The sequence below is a fragment of the Sus scrofa genome, chromosome 16 (genome assembly GCF_054392235.1).
Source record: "Sus scrofa isolate SSC_HxYL_T2T_F1_AM1 chromosome 16, Sscrofa_HxYL_maternal_Yorkshire_Landrace_v2.0, whole genome shotgun sequence".
NCBI lineage: Eukaryota > Metazoa > Chordata > Mammalia > Artiodactyla > Suidae > Sus > Sus scrofa.
This window is the reverse complement of record NC_139398.1, coordinates 62,432,629-62,452,460: the sequence shown is the minus strand read 5'-3', so window position 1 is coordinate 62,452,460 and position 19,832 is coordinate 62,432,629. Positions and strand designations below refer to the sequence as shown.

Below are 19,832 nucleotides of genomic sequence, written 5' to 3'. Positions count from 1 at the left end.
TGGGGGTGTGTGTCCCGGGGGTCGGGGGGGGGGGAGTGTGTGTGTGTGTGTGTGTGTGTGTGTGTGTGTGTGTGTGTGGTGGGGGGGCGTGTCCCGGGGGTCCGGGCTGGCGCTCGGGGGCTTCGGGACAGTGTGGAGCGGTGTGGGGACAGTGCCTCAGGGCCGCACGCTGGGATCGCCCCGCCCTGCCCTGGGGCCTGGCCGGCCTGGCCCTTGGCCTCCGCGGCTCCCCGGCTCCCGGGCCTCCCCTTCCGCCCCTGTGCAGGGGCACTCGTGTCCTGGAGGGACGGCGACCACCGGCTGCCCTGCCTGCCCAGTCCTCGGCCGTACTCAGCCCACGGCGGGCTCCTGGAGAGCCCTGGGCCGGGCCCCCCTCGGTGGTGCCAGGGAGGAAAACGGGGGCTGGGCTGCAGGGGCATTGGCCAGAGGCTGGCGACCAGAACCACGGGGGCGTGGGGGTGGGGGGTGGTGAGGGGGTGGGGTGGGGGTTGGTGGGGGGGTGAGGGGTGCGGGGGGTGGGGTGGGGGGTGGAGTGGGGTGGAGTAGGGGGGGCGGCGCGGGGTGGGGTGCGGTGGGATGGGGTTGGGGGGGGACTTCACGGCATGGGGGGTGGGGGGCGGGCCGGTGGCTGTCTGGGGCGGGAGAGCCGGGGCCCCGAGCACAGCAAGGAGCCGCACCGCCAGCCCAATGGACCCGGTCCCCTGCCGCCCACCCGGGGTCTAGAGGGAGGGTCAGGCCGGGCCCGAAGCCTGCTGGACGCTGCTCTCTCTGTCCGCCGCTGGACGGTCCCCCTCGCGGGCCATGCCATCACAGCAGCCCCCCGCCGAGGAGCGCCCCAGGCTCGCGAGAAGGAGCGCCCCGGGGGAAGCCGAGGCGCTCCAAGCAGGATGAGGCTACCGGGGGCCGGCTGAGGCCAGGGAGGGCCCGGTTCCCGCCGTTCCCTGGGCTGCTGGCAGGGGCTCCTGGGCGCAAGCCCACCCAAGGCCTTGGAGGAAGTCCCAGGGGCAGCCGAGGGGAGGGTGCGGAGGCAGGCAGGGGCCGGCTCCCTCCACCCCCACCGGGCCTCCCAGGCCCAGGCAGGCACCGGCCTCTCGGGTCCTCAGAGCCATGGGGGGCCACGGAGGACAGGACGCAGGGAGAGCAGCACCCCACCCCCGCGGAGAAGGACCTCGCCTCGGGGGGCCCTGCGGCCAGGGCCCCGGGTCCAGGGCGGGTGGGCTGTGTGAGCGGCAGGCCCCACCAGCTGGCCCTCCCTGCCTCCGTCTGGGATCAGACGACCAGTGTCCACGGGGCAGTGACGGAGAGCTTCGGCGGCCAGAGGGTGACAGGCCTGAGCCCCAAGCACGCGAACGCAGGAGAGGCAAGACCCGGCCGGCTCTGTCCCTGCCCCCCAAGGCCGCCTTGGACCTGGCGGCGGCGGCGGCCGGACACGAGCCGGGTGGTCTCCTGGGGCAAGACAGACCTTCTCAGGCTGAGGGCCCAAGCAAGGCCCAGCACCAGCCGCCTCCGCGTCAGGAAGGACGGAGCGGAGGAAGGCAGGCCCACCGCCTGCCTGGCGGGCACCGAAGGCTTCGCTGGGGTTTCCCGGACACAGGAAGGGAGGGACGCGGGTCCGGGGAGGGCCAGGGGTTCGGAGCCCACAGCTGAGGTCCCGCCCGCAGAGAGCCGCCGGGAGGCCCAAGGGCTGCGAGGGTGGGCCTGGGAGGCGGCCGGAGGAGTCGGCCCAGGCGGAAACAGGCTCTGGGCAGAGGTCGTGCCTGCAAGCCATGCTTCTCGTGGCACGTGGACCCTGCCAGCCTCCCACCCGCCTTGCCCTTGGATCCCTGTGGGCCGCCAGTGCCCTTGGGCACTGGGGGATCCGCGTGGCCCGGCACGTGGCCTCAAGGCCGTTCACAGAGAGGGGTCGCTGGGCCGCTGGGCCGGGGCTGGTGTGCGTGTGTGTGTGCGCGCGGGCGTGTGTCTGTGCGTGTGTGTCCGTGTGTGCGTGCGTGTGTGTGAAGTTCTGGGGCAACCCTGCGTCGGACAAGCCCTCTCTGCACCATTTGCCCACCGGCCTCGGCTCATCTCCTGTCTCTGTCTCGGTCTCTCGGTCAGCTTCTCGCCGTCTGTCCAAGGGCAAGCCGGGTGGGGGTGGGGGTGGGGGTGGGGGGTGGAGAGGGTGGTACGCAAGAGACAAGGAACCCACTGGAGAAGAAAGATGATCTCGGGCCGTGGTGGAGACGACGTCTGAGGGAGGGACCAGGGACCCCTATGGGTGGCTCGCAGGAGGGGCCCCTGGGTGGAGAACTGAAAGGCGAGCGGGTTGTGGCTCTGCCCAGCGCGGTCACCCACCAGGCAGCCTCTCTTGTCACCCTGCTGGTCCTCACGTCAGCATCCATGCGTGCTGATCTCTAGCGGAGGGCTGGCCAGGCCCCGGGACACCCACGCCCGCCAGCGTGCGTGCACGCGCGCGCACACCCCCCCCACCCCCCTCAAACACGCCCCTTCCCTCACCCCCACAAGGGGCAGTGACGGAGAGCTCTGTGATGGTGCCGCACGGGTAGGCCCCGTGAGGCCCCGGTGGCTGAAGGCCTCCCTCCTCGACAGAGTCAAGAGACCCACTCGCAGACATTTCCCCGCGCTGTACCGGCGGCTCCCCTGGCCCATCCATTCCACACAGCGCAGGTGGCATCCACAGAGCAGCCCAGAGGCCCATCCCCATCCATCCCAGGGCAGCCCCTTCCCCCACCCCCACCCCCACCCCCACCCGCCAAGCCCAAGTGTGTGCTCCTTGCCCACCATCCCCCCCCACACACACGCCCCCCCCCCCCCCCGCAACACGCCCCTTCCCTCACCCCCACAAGGGGCAGTGACGGAGAGCTCTGTGATGGTGCCGCACGGGTAGGCCCCGTGAGGCCCCGGTGGCTGAAGGCCTCCCTCCTCGACAGAGTCTCAGCCAAGCAGCCCTACACGGGCCGGCCCACACAAAGACCGAAGCCGGCCTCCAAACAGCTCCATTTCACCGGGACCAAACTTTCCCGGAAGCAGACCCGGGCACCCCTCTGTCTGTCGCCGCACTACTCACCAGAGCCAAGATCTGGAAGCCACCTAAAGGTCCACTGACAGGTGAGTGCACTTCGCAGACCCGGGGACATCTATGCGATGGCATCGCACACAGCCAGGAAAAAGCGGCAGAACGAGTGCCATCTGCCGCCGCGGGGCTGGAACGAGAGACCCTCAGGCTAAGCGAAGGAAGCCAGAAAGGAAAAAGACAAGTGCCCTAGGACATCACCTGTTGGTGGACTCTAAACGACGCAGCGGATGGCGCTATCTAAACACCCACCCGCAGACACCAGAAACCGAGGGTGGGCAAGGAGCACACACTTGGGCTTGGCGGGTGGGGGTGGGGGTGGGGGTGGGGGTGGGGGAAAGGGGCTGCCCTGGGATGGATGGGGATGGGCCCCTGGGCTGCTCTGTGGATGCCACCTGCGCTGTGTGGAATGGATGGGCCACGGGAGCCGCCGGTACAGCGCGGGGAAATGTCTGCGAGTGGGTCCCTTGGCGGACCAAGACCCCTGGAAGAAACATTGGACATCAGCTCGACTTTAATCGTAAGAATCGACCTCCGACTCAAAGCAGACGAAGCCACTGCATTGCTGACCGCAGGAGGATTGAGGACGCACGCCCAGCGCCCTCAGCTGCGGGCTCCAAACCCGAGTCAGTTCCCTGTGCAGAAAGAGGCTATCCTCCCAGGCTTCAAGTCAGCGCCAGCGACCTGACGGGGCCGTCTCGGGCATGGGGTGCCACCGTCCGCCCCCCCCCCCCCAGCCCGCCAGCCTTTGCAAACAACGAAACCCAAACGATCCTCCCCGCGGGTTTTTCCAAGCTCTGGTTCAGGTGATCCCGAGGCAGCCTTTGTTTGTTTGTTTGTTTGTTTGTTTGTTTGTTTGCTTGTTTGTTTGCTTGTTTGTGGATCTGGGCTGCTGGGGCCAATGGGGGTCTTGGGTGGGCTTCAAGGACCTGTCGGGCCACGAGGGATGTGCGGGTGTGGTGTGGGTGGAGAGCACAGGTGGGCAGCAGGCCCTGCGGGGGAGCGGGCCTGGCGGGGAGGGCAGGAGGCTCGGACCGGCCCGTGAGGGACGCGGCGGCGGCGGCGGCGGCGGCGGCGGGGGGCGCTGCGGTGGCGGCGCTTAGGGCAGGTGGCGGCCGCTGTGGGTCGGTGGCTTGAGGCAAGAGAGAGCATTGCGAGGTGCGAGAGTGTGGGTGAGGGTTGCGGGGGGCGCGTGGGAGCGCGTGTGTGAGTGGGGGTGCGGGGCGCGGGGGGTCGGGGGTGCGGGGCGCGGGAGGTGGGCTCGGGAGAGGCAGGCGAAGGCAGCGGGCGAGCCGGGGCAAAAGGCGAGGCGAAAGGGCCCGGGGCGGGCCGGGGAGGCGAGCGGGAGCGCAAAACAAGTGGCCGCACCTGCGGCATATGGAGGTTCCCAGGCCAGGGGTCGAGCCACAGCCACTGTAGAAGCAACGCCGAGTAGTTATGTTGTGAGCCACACGGGAAGTCCGAGTTCTCGGCTGCCGAGAGGCGCTCAAATGGAGCCGGGCGGCTGACGTCACGGGCGTCGGCGCGGGAGGGGGGGGGGGGAAATGGGGGAGCGAGCGCCACCTGGTGGGCTGCCGGGGGATGGGAGCGCCGCGCGTTGCTGGAGGGGAGGGGAGTGTGTGGGGGGGTGTCCCAGCGGTCGGGGGTGCGGGGGGTGCAGGGGGTGGGGTGGGGGTGTGTGTCCCGGGGGTCGGGGGGGGGAGTGTGTGTGTGTGTGTGTGTGTGTGTGTGTGTGTGTGTGTGTGGTGGGGGGGCGTGTCCCGGGGGTCCGGGCTGGCGCTCGGGGGCTTCGGGACAGTGTGGAGCGGTGTGGGGACAGTGCCTCAGGGCCGCACGCTGGGATCGCCCCGCCCTGCCCTGGGGCCTGGCCGGCCTGGCCCTTGGCCTCCGCGGCTCCCCGGCTCCCGGGCCTCCCCTTCCGCCCCTGTGCAGGGGCACTCGTGTCCTGGAGGGACGGCGACCACCGGCTGCCCTGCCTGCCCAGTCCTCGGCCGTACTCAGCCCACGGCGGGCTCCTGGAGAGCCCTGGGCCGGGCCCCCCTCGGTGGTGCCAGGGAGGAAAACGGGGGCTGGGCTGCAGGGGCATTGGCCAGAGGCTGGCGACCAGAACCACGGGGGCGTGGGGGTGGGGGGTGGTGAGGGGGTGGGGTGGGGGTTGGTGGGGGGGTGAGGGGTGCGGGGGGTGGGGTGGGGGGTGGAGTGGGGTGGAGTAGGGGGGGCGGCGCGGGGTGGGGTGCGGTGGGATGGGGTTGGGGGGGGACTTCACGGCATGGGGGGTGGGGGGCGGGCCCGGTGGCTGTCTGGGGCGGGAGAGCCGGGGCCCCGAGCACAGCAAGGAGCCGCACCGCCAGCCCAATGGACCCGGTCCCCTGCCGCCCACCCGGGGTCTAGAGGGAGGGTCAGGCCGGGCCCGAAGCCTGCTGGACGCTGCTCTGTCCGCCGCTGGACGCCCAGGACGGTCCCCCTCGCGGGCCATGCCATCACAGCAGCCCCCCGCCGAGGAGCGCCCCAGGCTCGCGAGAAGGAGCGCCCCGGGGGAAGCCGAGGCGCTCCAAGCAGGATGAGGCTACCGGGGGCCGGCTGAGGCCAGGGAGGGCCCGGTTCCCGCCGTTCCCTGGGCTGCTGGCAGGGGCTCCTGGGCGCAAGCCCACCCAAGGCCTTGGAGGAAGTCCCAGGGGCAGCCGAGGGGAGGGTGCGGAGGCAGGCAGGGGCCGGCTCCCTCCACCCCCACCGGGCCTCCCAGGCCCAGGCAGGCACCGGCCTCTCGGGTCCTCAGAGCCATGGGGGGCCACGGAGGACAGGACGCAGGGAGAGCAGCACCCCACCCCCGCGGAGAAGGACCTCGCCTCGGGGGGCCCTGCGGCCAGGGCCCCGGGTCCAGGGCGGGTGGGCTGTGTGAGCGGCAGGCCCCACCAGCTGGCCCTCCCTGCCTCCGTCTGGGATCAGACGACCAGTGTCCACGGGGCAGTGACGGAGAGCTTCGGCGGCCAGAGGGTGACAGGCCTGAGCCCCAAGCACGCGAACGCAGGAGAGGCAAGACCCGGCCGGCTCTGTCCCTGCCCCCCAAGGCCGCCTTGGACCTGGCGGCGGCGGCGGCCGGACACGAGCCGGGTGGTCTCCTGGGGCAAGACAGACCTTCTCAGGCTGAGGGCCCAAGCAAGGCCCAGCACCAGCCGCCTCCGCGTCAGGAAGGACGGAGCGGAGGAAGGCAGGCCCACCGCCTGCCTGGCGGGCACCGAAGGCTTCGCTGGGGTTTCCCGGACACAGGAAGGGAGGGACGCGGGTCCGGGGAGGGCCAGGGGTTCGGAGCCCACAGCTGAGGTCCCGCCCGCAGAGAGCCGCCGGGAGGCCCAAGGGCTGCGAGGGTGGGCCTGGGAGGCGGCCGGAGGAGTCGGCCCAGGCGGAAACAGGCTCTGGGCAGAGGTCGTGCCTGCAAGCCATGCTTCTCGTGGCACGTGGACCCTGCCAGCCTCCCACCCGCCTTGCCCTTGGATCCCTGTGGGCCGCCAGTGCCCTTGGGCACTGGGGGATCCGCGTGGCCCGGCACGTGGCCTCAAGGCCGTTCACAGAGGGGTCGCTGGGCCGCTGGGCCGGGGCTGGTGTGCGTGTGTCTGTGCGTGTGTGTCCGTGTGTGCGTGCGTGTGTGTGAAGTTCTGGGGCAACCCTGCGTCGGACAAGCCCTCTCTGCACCATTTGCCCACCGGCCTCGGCTCATCTCCTGTCTCTGTCTCGGTCTCTCGGTCAGCTTCTCGCCGTCTGTCCAAGGGCAAGCCGGGTGGGGGTGGGGGTGGGGGTGGGGGGTGGAGAGGGTGGTACGCAAGAGACAAGGAACCCACTGGAGAAGAAAGATGATCTCGGGCCGTGGTGGAGACGACGTCTGAGGGAGGGACCAGGGACCCCTATGGGTGGCTCGCAGGAGGGGCCCCTGGGTGGAGAACTGAAAGGCGAGCGGGTTGTGGCTCTGCCCAGCGCGGTCACCCACCAGGCAGCCTCTCTTGTCACCCTGCTGGTCCTCACGTCAGCATCCACGCGTGCTGATCTCTAGCGGAGGGCTGGCCAGGCCCCGGGACACCCACGCCCGCCAGCGTGCGTGCACGCGCGCGCGCACACCCCCCCCACCCCCCTCAAACACGCCCCTTCCCTCACCCCCACAAGGGGCAGTGACGGAGAGCTCTGTGATGGTGCCGCACGGGTAGGCCCCGTGAGGCCCCGGTGGCTGAAGGCCTCCCTCCTCGACAGAGTCAAGGGACCCACTCGCAGACATTTCCCCGCGCTGTACCGGCGGCTCCCCTGGCCCATCCATTCCACACAGCGCAGGTGGCATCCACAGAGCAGCCCAGAGGCCCATCCCCATCCATCCCAGGGCAGCCCCTTTCCCCCACCCCCACCCCCACCCCCACCCGCCAAGCCCAAGTGTGCTCCTTGCCCACCATCCCCCCCCACACACGCCCCCCCCCCCCCGCAACACGCCCCTTCCCTCACCCCCACAAGGGGCAGTGACGGAGAGCTCTGTGATGGTGCCGCACGGGTAGGCCCCGTGAGGCCCCGGTGGCTGAAGGCCTCCCTCCTCGACAGAGTCTCAGCCAAGCAGCCCTACACGGGCCGGCCCACACAAAGACCGAAGCCGGCCTCCAAACAGCTCCATTTCACCGGGACCAAACTTTCCCGGAAGCAGACCCGGGCACCCCTCTGTCTGTCGCCGCACTACTCACCAGAGCCAAGATCTGGAAGCCACCTAAAGGTCCACTGACAGGTGAGTGCACTTCGCAGACCCGGGGACATCTATGCGATGGCATCGCACACAGCCAGGAAAAAGCGGCAGAACGAGTGCCATCTGCCGCCGCGGGGCTGGAACGAGAGACCCTCAGGCTAAGCGAAGGAAGCCAGAAAGGAAAAAGACAAGTGCCCTAGGACATCACCTGTTGGTGGACTCTAAACGACGCAGCGGATGGCGCTATCTAAACACCCACCCGCAGACACCAGAAACCGAGGGTGGGCAAGGAGCACACACTTGGGCTTGGCGGGTGGGGGTGGGGGTGGGGGTGGGGGTGGGGGAAAGGGGCTGCCCTGGGATGGATGGGGATGGGCCCCTGGGCTGCTCTGTGGATGCCACCTGCGCTGTGTGGAATGGATGGGCCACGGGAGCCGCCGGTACAGCGCGGGGAAATGTCTGCGAGTGGGTCCCTTGGCGGACCAAGACCCCTGGAAGAAACATTGGACATCAGCTCGACTTTAATCGTAAGAATCGACCTCCGACTCAAAGCAGACGAAGCCACTGCATTGCTGACCGCAGGAGGATTGAGGACGCACGCCCAGCGCCCTCAGCTGCGGGCTCCAAACCCGAGTCAGTTCCCTGTGCAGAAAGAGGCTATCCTCCCAGGCTTCAAGTCAGCGCCAGCGACCTGACGGGGCCGTCTCGGGCATGGGGTGCCACCGTCCGCCCCCCCCCCCCAGCCCGCCAGCCTTTGCAAACAACGAAACCCAAACGATCCTCCCCGCGGGTTTTTCCAAGCTCTGGTTCAGGTGATCCCGAGGCAGCCTTTGTTTGTTTGTTTGTTTGTTTGTTTGTTTGTTTGCTTGTTTGTTTGCTTGTTTGTGGATCTGGGCTGCTGGGGCCAATGGGGGTCTTGGGTGGGCTTCAAGGACCTGTCGGGCCACGAGGGATGTGCGGGTGTGGTGTGGGTGGAGAGCACAGGTGGGCAGCAGGCCCTGCGGGGGAGCGGGCCTGGCGGGGAGGGCAGGAGGCTCGGACCGGCCCGTGAGGGACGCGGCGGCGGCGGCGGCGGCGGCGGCGGGGGGCGCTGCGGTGGCGGCGCTTAGGGCAGGTGGCGGCCGCTGTGGGTCGGTGGCTTGAGGCAAGAGAGAGCATTGCGAGGTGCGAGAGTGTGGGTGAGGGTTGCGGGGGGCGCGTGGGAGCGCGTGTGTGAGTGGGGGTGCGGGGCGCGGGGGGTCGGGGGTGCGGGGCGCGGGAGGTGGGCTCGGGAGAGGCAGGCGAAGGCAGCGGGCGAGCCGGGGCAAAAGGCGAGGCGAAAGGGCCCGGGGCGGGCCGGGGAGGCGAGCGGGAGCGCAAAACAAGTGGCCGCACCTGCGGCATATGGAGGTTCCCAGGCTAGGGGTCGAGCCACAGCCACTGTAGAAGCAACGCCGAGTAGTTATGTTGTGAGCCACACGGGAAGTCCGAGTTCTCGGCTGCCGAGAGGCGCTCAAATGGAGCCGGGCGGCTGACGTCACGGGCGTCGGCGCGGGAGGGGGGGGGGGGGGAAATGGGGGAGCGAGCGCCACCTGGTGGGCTGCCGGGGGATGGGAGCGCCGCGCGTTGCTGGAGGGGAGGGGAGTGTGTGGGGGGGTGTCCCAGCGGTCGGGGGTGCGGGGGGTGCAGGGGGTGGGGTGGGGGTGTGTGTCCCGGGGGTCGGGGGGGGGAGTGTGTGTGTGTGTGTGTGTGTGTGTGTGTGTGTGTGTGTGTGGTGGGGGGGCGTGTCCCGGGGGTCCGGGCTGGCGCTCGGGGGCTTCGGGACAGTGTGGAGCGGTGTGGGGACAGTGCCTCAGGGCCGCACGCTGGGATCGCCCCGCCCTGCCCTGGGGCCTGGCCGGCCTGGCCCTTGGCCTCCGCGGCTCCCCGGCTCCCGGGCCTCCCCTTCCGCCCCTGTGCAGGGGCACTCGTGTCCTGGAGGGACGGCGACCACCGGCTGCCCTGCCTGCCCAGTCCTCGGCCATACTCAGCCCACGGCGGGCTCCTGGAGAGCCCTGGGCCGGGCCCCCCTCGGTGGTGCCAGGGAGGAAAACGGGGGCTGGGCTGCAGGGGCATTGGCCAGAGGCTGGCGACCAGAACCACGGGGGCGTGGGGGTGGGGGGTGGTGAGGGGGTGGGGTGGGGGTTGGTGGGGGGGTGAGGGGTGCGGGGGGTGGGGTGGGGGGTGGAGTGGGGTGGAGTAGGGGGGGCGGCGCGGGGTGGGGTGCGGTGGGATGGGGTTGGGGGGGGACTTCACGGCATGGGGGGTGGGGGGCGGGCCCGGTGGCTGTCTGGGGCGGGAGAGCCGGGGCCCCGAGCACAGCAAGGAGCCGCACCGCCAGCCCAATGGACCCGGTCCCCTGCCGCCCACCCGGGGTCTAGAGGGAGGGTCAGGCCGGGCCCGAAGCCTGCTGGACGCTGCTCTGTCCGCCGCTGGACGCCCAGGACGGTCCCCCTCGCGGGCCATGCCATCACAGCAGCCCCCCGCCGAGGAGCGCCCCAGGCTCGCGAGAAGGAGCGCCCCGGGGGAAGCCGAGGCGCTCCAAGCAGGATGAGGCTACCGGGGGCCGGCTGAGGCCAGGGAGGGCCCGGTTCCCGCCGTTCCCTGGGCTGCTGGCAGGGGCTCCTGGGCGCAAGCCCACCCAAGGCCTTGGAGGAAGTCCCAGGGGCAGCCGAGGGGAGGGTGCGGAGGCAGGCAGGGGCCGGCTCCCTCCACCCCCACCGGGCCTCCCAGGCCCAGGCAGGCACCGGCCTCTCGGGTCCTCAGAGCCATGGGGGGCCACGGAGGACAGGACGCAGGGAGAGCAGCACCCCACCCCCGCGGAGAAGGACCTCGCCTCGGGGGGCCCTGCGGCCAGGGCCCCGGGTCCAGGGCGGGTGGGCTGTGTGAGCGGCAGGCCCCACCAGCTGGCCCTCCCTGCCTCCGTCTGGGATCAGACGACCAGTGTCCACGGGGCAGTGACGGAGAGCTTCGGCGGCCAGAGGGTGACAGGCCTGAGCCCCAAGCACGCGAACGCAGGAGAGGCAAGACCCGGCCGGCTCTGTCCCTGCCCCCCAAGGCCGCCTTGGACCTGGCGGCGGCGGCCGGACACGAGCCGGGTGGTCTCCTGGGGCAAGACAGACCTTCTCAGGCTGAGGGCCCAAGCAAGGCCCAGCACCAGCCGCCTCCGCGTCAGGAAGGACGGAGCGGAGGAAGGCAGGCCCACCGCCTGCCTGGCGGGCACCGAAGGCTTCGCTGGGGTTTCCCGGACACAGGAAGGGAGGGACGCGGGTCCGGGGAGGGCCAGGGGTTCGGAGCCCACAGCTGAGGTCCCGCCCGCAGAGAGCCGCCGGGAGGCCCAAGGGCTGCGAGGGTGGGCCTGGGAGGCGGCCGGAGGAGTCGGCCCAGGCGGAAACAGGCTCTGGGCAGAGGTCGTGCCTGCAAGCCATGCTTCTCGTGGCACGTGGACCCTGCCAGCCTCCCACCCGCCTTGCCCTTGGATCCCTGTGGGCCGCCAGGGCCCTTGGGCACTGGGGGATCCGCGTGGCCCGGCACGTGGCCTCAAGGCCGTTCACAGAGAGGGGTCGCTGGGCCGCTGGGCCGGGGCTGGTGTGCGTGTGTCTGTGCGTGTGTGTCCGTGTGTGCGTGCGTGTGTGTGAAGTTCTGGGGCAACCCTGCGTCGGACAAGCCCTCTCTGCACCATTTGCCCACCGGCCTCGGCTCATCTCCTGTCTCTGTCTCGGTCTCTCGGTCAGCTTCTCGCCGTCTGTCCAAGGGCAAGCCGGGTGGGGGTGGGGGTGGGGGTGGGGGTGGGGGGTGGAGAGGGTGGTACGCAAGAGACAAGGAACCCACTGGAGAAGAAAGATGATCTCGGGCCGTGGTGGAGACGACGTCTGAGGGAGGGACCAGGGACCCCTATGGGTGGCTCGCAGGAGGGGCCCCTGGGTGGAGAACTGAAAGGCGAGCGGGTTGTGGCTCTGCCCAGCGCGGTCACCCACCAGGCAGCCTCTCTTGTCACCCTGCTGGTCCTCACGTCAGCATCCACGCGTGCTGATCTCTAGCGGAGGGCTGGCCAGGCCCCGGGACACCCACGCCCGCCAGCGTGCGTGCACGCGCGCGCGCACACCCCCCCCACCCCCCTCAAACACGCCCCTTCCCTCACCCCCACAAGGGGCAGTGACGGAGAGCTCTGTGATGGTGCCGCACGGGTAGGCCCCGTGAGGCCCCGGTGGCTGAAGGCCTCCCTCCTCGACAGAGTCAAGGGACCCACTCGCAGACATTTCCCCGCGCTGTACCGGCGGCTCCCCTGGCCCATCCATTCCACACAGCGCAGGTGGCATCCACAGAGCAGCCCAGAGGCCCATCCCCATCCATCCCAGGGCAGCCCCTTTCCCCCACCCCCACCCCCACCCCCACCCGCCAAGCCCAAGTGTGTGCTCCTTGCCCACCATCCCCCCCACACACACGCCCCCCCCCCCCCCGCAACACGCCCCTTCCCTCACCCCCACAAGGGGCAGTGACGGAGAGCTCTGTGATGGTGCCGCACGGGTAGGCCCCGTGAGGCCCCGGTGGCTGAAGGCCTCCCTCCTCGACAGAGTCTCAGCCAAGCAGCCCTACACGGGCCGGCCCACACAAAGACCGAAGCCGGCCTCCAAACAGCTCCATTTCACCGGGACCAAACTTTCCCGGAAGCAGACCCGGGCACCCCTCTGTCTGTCGCCGCACTACTCACCAGAGCCAAGATCTGGAAGCCACCTAAAGGTCCACTGACAGGTGAGTGCACTTCGCAGACCCGGGGACATCTATGCGATGGCATCGCACACAGCCAGGAAAAAGCGGCAGAACGAGTGCCATCTGCCGCCGCGGGGCTGGAACGAGAGACCCTCAGGCTAAGCGAAGGAAGCCAGAAAGGAAAAAGACAAGTGCCCTAGGACATCACCTGTTGGTGGACTCTAAACGACGCAGCGGATGGCGCTATCTAAACACCCACCCGCAGACACCAGAAACCGAGGGTGGGCAAGGAGCACACACTTGGGCTTGGCGGGTGGGGGTGGGGGTGGGGGGTGGGGGTGGGGGAAAGGGGCTGCCCTGGGATGGATGGGGATGGGCCTCTGGGCTGCTCTGTGGATGCCACCTGCGCTGTGTGGAATGGATGGGCCACGGGAGCCGCCGGTACAGCGCGGGGAAATGTCTGCGAGTGGGTCCCTTGGCGGACCAAGACCCCTGGAAGAAACATTGGACATCAGCTCGACTTTAATCGTAAGAATCGACCTCCGACTCAAAGCAGACGAAGCCACTGCATTGCTGACCGCAGGAGGATTGAGGACGCACGCCCAGCGCCCTCAGCTGCGGGCTCCAAACCCGAGTCAGTTCCCTGTGCAGAAAGAGGCTATCCTCCCAGGCTTCAAGTCAGCGCCAGCGACCTGACGGGGCCGTCTCGGGCATGGGGTGCCACCGTCCGCCCCCCCCCCCCCAGCCCGCCAGCCTTTGCAAACAACGAAACCCAAACGATCCTCCCCGCGGGTTTTTCCAAGCTCTGGTTCAGGTGATCCCGAGGCAGCCTTTGTTTGTTTGTTTGTTTGTTTGTTTGTTTGTTTGCTTGTTTGTTTGCTTGTTTGTGGATCTGGGCTGCTGGGGCCAATGGGGGTCTTGGGTGGGCTTCAAGGACCTGTCGGGCCACGAGGGATGTGCGGGTGTGGTGTGGGTGGAGAGCACAGGTGGGCAGCAGGCCCTGCGGGGGAGCGGGCCTGGCGGGGAGGGCAGGAGGCTCGGACCGGCCCGTGAGGGACGCGGCGGCGGCGGCGGCGGCGGCGGGGGGCGCTGCGGTGGCGGCGCTTAGGGCAGGTGGCGGCCGCTGTGGGTCGGTGGCTTGAGGCAAGAGAGAGCATTGCGAGGTGCGAGAGTGTGGGTGAGGGTTGCGGGGGGCGCGTGGGAGCGCGTGTGTGAGTGGGGGTGCGGGGCGCGGGGGGTCGGGGGCGCGGGGCGCGGGAGGTGGGCTCGGGAGAGGCAGGCGAAGGCAGCGGGCGAGCCGGGGCAAAAGGCGAGGCGAAAGGGCCCGGGGCGGGCCGGGGAGGCGAGCGGGAGCGCAAAACAAGTGGCCGCACCTGCGGCATATGGAGGTTCCCAGGCCAGGGGTCGAGCCACAGCCACTGTAGAAGCAACGCCGAGTAGTTATGTTGTGAGCCACACGGGAAGTCCGAGTTCTCGGCTGCCGAGAGGCGCTCAAATGGAGCCGGGCGGCTGACGTCACGGGCGTCGGCGCGGGAGGGGGGGAAATGGGGGAGCGAGCGCCACCTGGTGGGCTGCCGGGGGATGGGAGCGCCGCGCGTTGCTGGAGGGGAGGGGAGTGTGTGGGGGGGTGTCCCAGCGGTCGGGGGTGCGGGGGGTGCAGGGGGTGGGGTGGGGGTGTGTGTCCCGGGGGTCGGGGGGGGGAGTGTGTGTGTGTGTGTGTGTGTGTGTGTGTGTGTGTGTGTGTGTGTGTGGTGGGGGGGCGTGTCCCGGGGGTCCGGGCTGGCGCTCGGGGGCTTCGGGACAGTGTGGAGCGGTGTGGGGACAGTGCCTCAGGGCCGCACGCTGGGATCGCCCCGCCCTGCCCTGGGGCCTGGCCGGCCTGGCCCTTGGCCTCCGCGGCTCCCCGGCTCCCGGGCCTCCCCTTCCGCCCCTGTGCAGGGGCACTCGTGTCCTGGAGGGACGGCGACCACCGGCTGCCCTGCCTGCCCAGTCCTCGGCCGTACTCAGCCCACGGCGGGCTCCTGGAGAGCCCTGGGCCGGGCCCCCCTCGGTGGTGCCAGGGAGGAAAACGGGGGCTGGGCTGCAGGGGCATTGGCCAGAGGCTGGCGACCAGAACCACGGGGGCGTGGGGGTGGGGGGTGGTGAGGGGGTGGGGTGGGGGTTGGTGGGGGGGTGAGGGGTGCGGGGGGTGGGGTGGGGGGTGGAGTGGGGTGGAGTAGGGGGGGCGGCGCGGGGTGGGGTGCGGTGGGATGGGGTTGGGGGGGGACTTCACGGCATGGGGGGTGGGGGGCGGGCCCGGTGGCTGTCTGGGGCGGGAGAGCCGGGGCCCGAGCACAGCAAGGAGCCGCACCGCCAGCCCAATGGACCCGGTCCCCTGCCGCCCACCCGGGGTCTAGAGGGAGGGTCAGGCCGGGCCCGAAGCCTGCTGGACGCTGCTCTGTCCGCCGCTGGACGCCCAGGACGGTCCCCCTCGCGGGCCATGCCATCACAGCAGCCCCCCGCCGAGGAGCGCCCCAGGCTCGCGAGAAGGAGCGCCCCGGGGGAAGCCGAGGCGCTCCAAGCAGGATGAGGCTACCGGGGGCCGGCTGAGGCCAGGGAGGGCCCGGTTCCCGCCGTTCCCTGGGCTGCTGGCAGGGGCTCCTGGGCGCAAGCCCACCCAAGGCCTTGGAGGAAGTCCCAGGGGCAGCCGAGGGGAGGGTGCGGAGGCAGGCAGGGGCCGGCTCCCTCCACCCCCACCGGGCCTCCCAGGCCCAGGCAGGCACCGGCCTCTCGGGTCCTCAGAGCCATGGGGGGCCACGGAGGACAGGACGCAGGGAGAGCAGCACCCCACCCCCGCGGAGAAGGACCTCGCCTCGGGGGGCCCTGCGGCCAGGGCCCCGGGCCCAGGGCGGGTGGGCTGTGTGAGCGGCAGGCCCCACCAGCTGGCCCTCCCTGCCTCCGCCTGGGATCAGACGACCAGTGTCCACGGGGCAGTGACGGAGAGCTTCGGCGGCCAGAGGGTGACAGGCCTGAGCCCCAAGCACGCGAACGCAGGAGAGGCAAGACCCGGCCGGCTCTGTCCCTGCCCCCCAAGGCCGCCTTGGACCTGGCGGCGGCGGCCGGACACGAGCCGGGTGGTCTCCTGGGGCAAGACAGACCTTCTCAGGCTGAGGGCCCAAGCAAGGCCCAGCACCAGCCGCCTCCGCGTCAGGAAGGACGGAGCGGAGGAAGGCAGGCCCACCGCCTGCCTGGCGGGCACCGAAGGCTTCGCTGGGGTTTCCCGGACACAGGAAGGGAGGGACGCGGGTCCGGGGAGGGCCAGGGGTTCGGAGCCCACAGCTGAGGTCCCGCCCGCAGAGAGCCGCCGGGAGGCCCAAGGGCTGCGAGGGTGGGCCTGGGAGGCGGCCGGAGGAGTCGGCCCAGGCGGAAACAGGCTCTGGGCAGAGGTCGTGCCTGCAAGCCATGCGTCTCGTGGCACGTGGACCCTGCCAGCCTCCCACCCGCCTTGCCCTTGGATCCCTGTGGGCCGCCAGTGCCCTTGGGCACTGGGGGATCCGCGTGGCCCGGCACGTGGCCTCAAGGCCGTTCACAGAGAGGGTCGCTGGGCCGCTGGGCCGGGGCTGGTGTGCGTGTGTCTGTGCGTGTGTGTCCGTGTGTGCGTGCGTGTGTGTGAAGTTCTGGGGCAACCCTGCGTCGGACAAGCCCTCTCTGCACCATTTGCCCACCGGCCTCGGCTCATCTCCTGTCTCTGTCTCGGTCTCTCGGTCAGCTTCTCGCCGTCTGTCCAAGGGCAAGCCGGGTGGGGGTGGGGGTGGGGGTGGGGGTGGGGGGTGGAGAGGGTGGTACGCAAGAGACAAGGAACCCACTGGAGAAGAAAGATGATCTCGGGCCGTGGTGGAGACGACGTCTGAGGGAGGGACCAGGGACCCCTATGGGTGGCTCGCAGGAGGGGCCCCTGGGTGGAGAACTGAAAGGCGAGCGGGTTGTGGCTCTGCCCAGCGCGGTCACCCACCAGGCAGCCTCTCTTGTCACCCTGCTGGTCCTCACGTCAGCATCCACGCGTGCTGATCTCTAGCGGAGGGCTGGCCAGGCCCCGGGACACCCACGCCCGCCAGCGTGCGTGCACGCGCGCGCACACCCCCCCACCCCCCTCAAACACGCCCCTTCCCTCACCCCCACAAGGGGCAGTGACGGAGAGCTCTGTGATGGTGCCGCACGGGTAGGCCCCGTGAGGCCCCGGTGGCTGAAGGCCTCCCTCCTCGACAGAGTCAAGAGACCCACTCGCAGACATTTCCCCGCGCTGTACCGGCGGCTCCCCTGGCCCATCCATTCCACACAGCGCAGGTGGCATCCACAGAGCAGCCCAGAGGCCCATCCCCATCCATCCCAGGGCAGCCCCTTTCCCCCACCCCCACCCCCACCCCCACCCGCCAAGCCCAAGTGTGTGCTCCTTGCCCACCATCCCCCCCCACACACACGCCCCCCCCCCCGCAACACGCCCCTTCCCTCACCCCCACAAGGGGCAGTGACGGAGAGCTCTGTGATGGTGCCGCACGGGTAGGCCCCGTGAGGCCCCGGTGGCTGAAGGCCTCCCTCCTCGACAGAGTCTCAGCCAAGCAGCCCTACACGGGCCGGCCCACACAAAGACCGAAGCCGGCCTCCAAACAGCTCCATTTCACCGGGACCAAACTTTCCCGGAAGCAGACCCGGGCACCCCTCTGTCTGTCGCCGCACTACTCACCAGAGCCAAGATCTGGAAGCCACCTAAAGGTCCACTGACAGGTGAGTGCACTTCGCAGACCCGGGGACATCTATGCGATGGCATCGCACACAGCCAGGAAAAAAGCGGCAGAACGAGTGCCATCTGCCGCCGCGGGGCTGGAACGAGAGACCCTCAGGCTAAGCGAAGGAAGCCAGAAAGGAAAAAGACAAGTGCCCTAGGACATCACCTGTTGGTGGACTCTAAACGACGCAACGGATGGCGCTATCTAAACACCCACCCGCAGACACCAGAAACCGAGGGTGGGCAAGGAGCACACACTTGGGCTTGGCGGGTGGGGGTGGGGGTGGGGGTGGGGGTGGGGGAAAGGGGCTGCCCTGGGATGGATGGGGATGGGCCTCTGGGCTGCTCTGTGGATGCCACCTGCGCTGTGTGGAATGGATGGGCCACGGGAGCCGCCGGTACAGCGCGGGGAAATGTCTGCGAGTGGGTCCCTTGGCGGACCAAGACCCCTGGAGGAAACATTGGACATCAGCTCGACTTTAATCGTAAGAATCGACCTCCGACTCAAAGCAGACGAAGCCACTGCATTGCTGACCGCAGGAGGATTGAGGACGCACGCCCAGCGCCCTCAGCTGCGGGCTCCAAACCCGAGTCAGTTCCCTGTGCAGAAAGAGGCTATCCTCCCAGGCTTCAAGTCAGCGCCAGCGACCTGACGGGGCCGTCTCGGGCATGGGGTGCCACCGTCCGCCCCCCCCCCCCAGCCCGCCAGCCTTTGCAAACAACGAAACCCAAACGATCCTCCCCGCGGGTTTTTCCAAGCTCTGGTTCAGGTGATCCCGAGGCAGCCTTTGTTTGTTTGTTTGTTTGTTTGTTTGTTTGTTTGCTTGTTTGTTTGCTTGTTTGTGGATCTGGGCTGCTGGGGCCAATGGGGGTCTTGGGTGGGCTTCAAGGACCTGTCGGGCCACGAGGGATGTGCGGGTGTGGTGTGGGTGGAGAGCACAGGTGGGCAGCAGGCCCTGCGGGGGAGCGGGCCTGGCGGGGAGGGCAGGAGGCTCGGACCGGCCCGTGAGGGACGCGGCGGCGGCGGCGGCGGCGGCGGCGGGGGGCGCTGCGGTGGCGGCGCTTAGGGCAGGTGGCGGCCGCTGTGGGTCGTGGCTTGAGGCAAGAGAGAGCATTGCGAGGTGCGAGAGTGTGGGTGAGGGTTGCGGGGGGCGCGTGGGAGCGCGTGTGTGAGTGGGGGTGCGGGGCGCGGGGGGTCGGGGGCGCGGGCGCGGGAGGTGGGCTCGGGAGAGGCAGGCGAAGGCAGCGGGCGAGCCGGGGCAAAAGGCGAGGCGAAAGGGCCCGGGGCGGGCCGGGGAGGCGAGCGGGAGCGCAAAACAAGTGGCCGCACCTGCGGCATATGGAAGTTCCCAGGCCAGGGGTCGAGCCACAGCCACTGTAGAAGCAACGCCGAGTAGTTATGTTGTGAGCCACACGGGAAGTCCGAGTTCTCGGCTGCCGAGAGGCGCTCAAATGGAGCCGGGCGGCTGACGTCACGGGCGTCGGCGCGGGAGGGGGGGGGGGGGAAATGGGGGAGCGAGCGCCACCTGGTGGGCTGCCGGGGGATGGGAGCGCCGCGCGTTGCTGGAGGGGAGGGGAGTGTGTGGGGGGGTGTCCCAGCGGTCGGGGGTGCGGGGGGTGCAGGGGGTGGGGTGGGGGTGTGTGTCCCGGGGGTCGGGGGGGGAGTGTGTGTGTGTGTGTGTGTGTGTGTGTGTGTGTGTGTGTGTGTGTGTGTGGTGGGGGGGCGTGTCCCGGGGGTCCGGGCTGGCGCTCGGGGGCTTCGGGACAGTGTGGAGCGGTGTGGGGACAGTGCCTCAGGGCCGCACGCTGGGATCGCCCCGCCCTGCCCTGGGGCCTGGCCGGCCTGGCCCTTGGCCTCCGCGGCTCCCCGGCTCCCGGGCCTCCCCTTCCGCCCCTGTGCAGGGGCACTCGTGTCCTGGAGGGACGGCGACCACCGGCTGCCCTGCCTGCCCAGTCCTCGGCCGTACTCAGCCCACGGCGGGCTCCTGGAGAGCCCTGGGCCGGGCCCCCCTCGGTGGTGCCAGGGAGGAAAACGGGGGCTGGGCTGCAGGGGCATTGGCCAGAGGCTGGCGACCAGAACCACGGGGGCGTGGGGGTGGGGGGTGGTGAGGGGGTGGGGTGGGGGTTGGTGGGGGGGTGAGGGGTGCGGGGGGTGGGGTGGGGGGTGGAGTGGGGTGGAGTAGGGGGGGCGGCGCGGGGTGGGGTGCGGTGGGATGGGGTTGGGGGGGGACTTCACGGCATGGGGGGTGGGGGGCGGGCCCGGTGGCTGTCTGGGGCGGGAGAGCCGGGGCCCCGAGCACAGCAAGGAGCCGCACCGCCAGCCCAATGGACCCGGTCCCCTGCCGCCCACCCGGGGTCTAGAGGGAGGGTCAGGCCGGGCCCGAAGCCTGCTGGACGCTGCTCTCTCTGTCCGCCGCTGGACGCCCAGGACGGTCCCCCTCGCGGGCCATGCCATCACAGCAGCCCCCCGCCGAGGAGCGCCCCAGGCTCGCGAGAAGGAGCGCCCCGGGGGAAGCCGAGGCGCTCCAAGCAGGATGAGGCTACCGGGGGCCGGCTGAGGC

The 19,832-nt window shown here is 70.3% G+C and overlaps 1 long non-coding RNA gene across 1 annotated transcript in view; it reads right to left on the bottom strand.

Moving 5' to 3' along the window:
- Positions 1-19,832, bottom strand: part of LOC102164640 (uncharacterized) — a 182,203-nt gene that overhangs the window by 87,645 nt on the left and 74,726 nt on the right. Inside the window, exons 18-21 of the long non-coding RNA XR_014831535.1 lie at positions 17,230-17,366; positions 12,511-12,646; positions 7,783-7,918; positions 3,065-3,200 (exon numbers count right to left, since the gene is read on the bottom strand). This is a non-coding gene — a long non-coding RNA (uncharacterized LOC102164640). The remainder of the gene's footprint in view (positions 1-3,064; positions 3,201-7,782; positions 7,919-12,510; positions 12,647-17,229; positions 17,367-19,832) is intronic.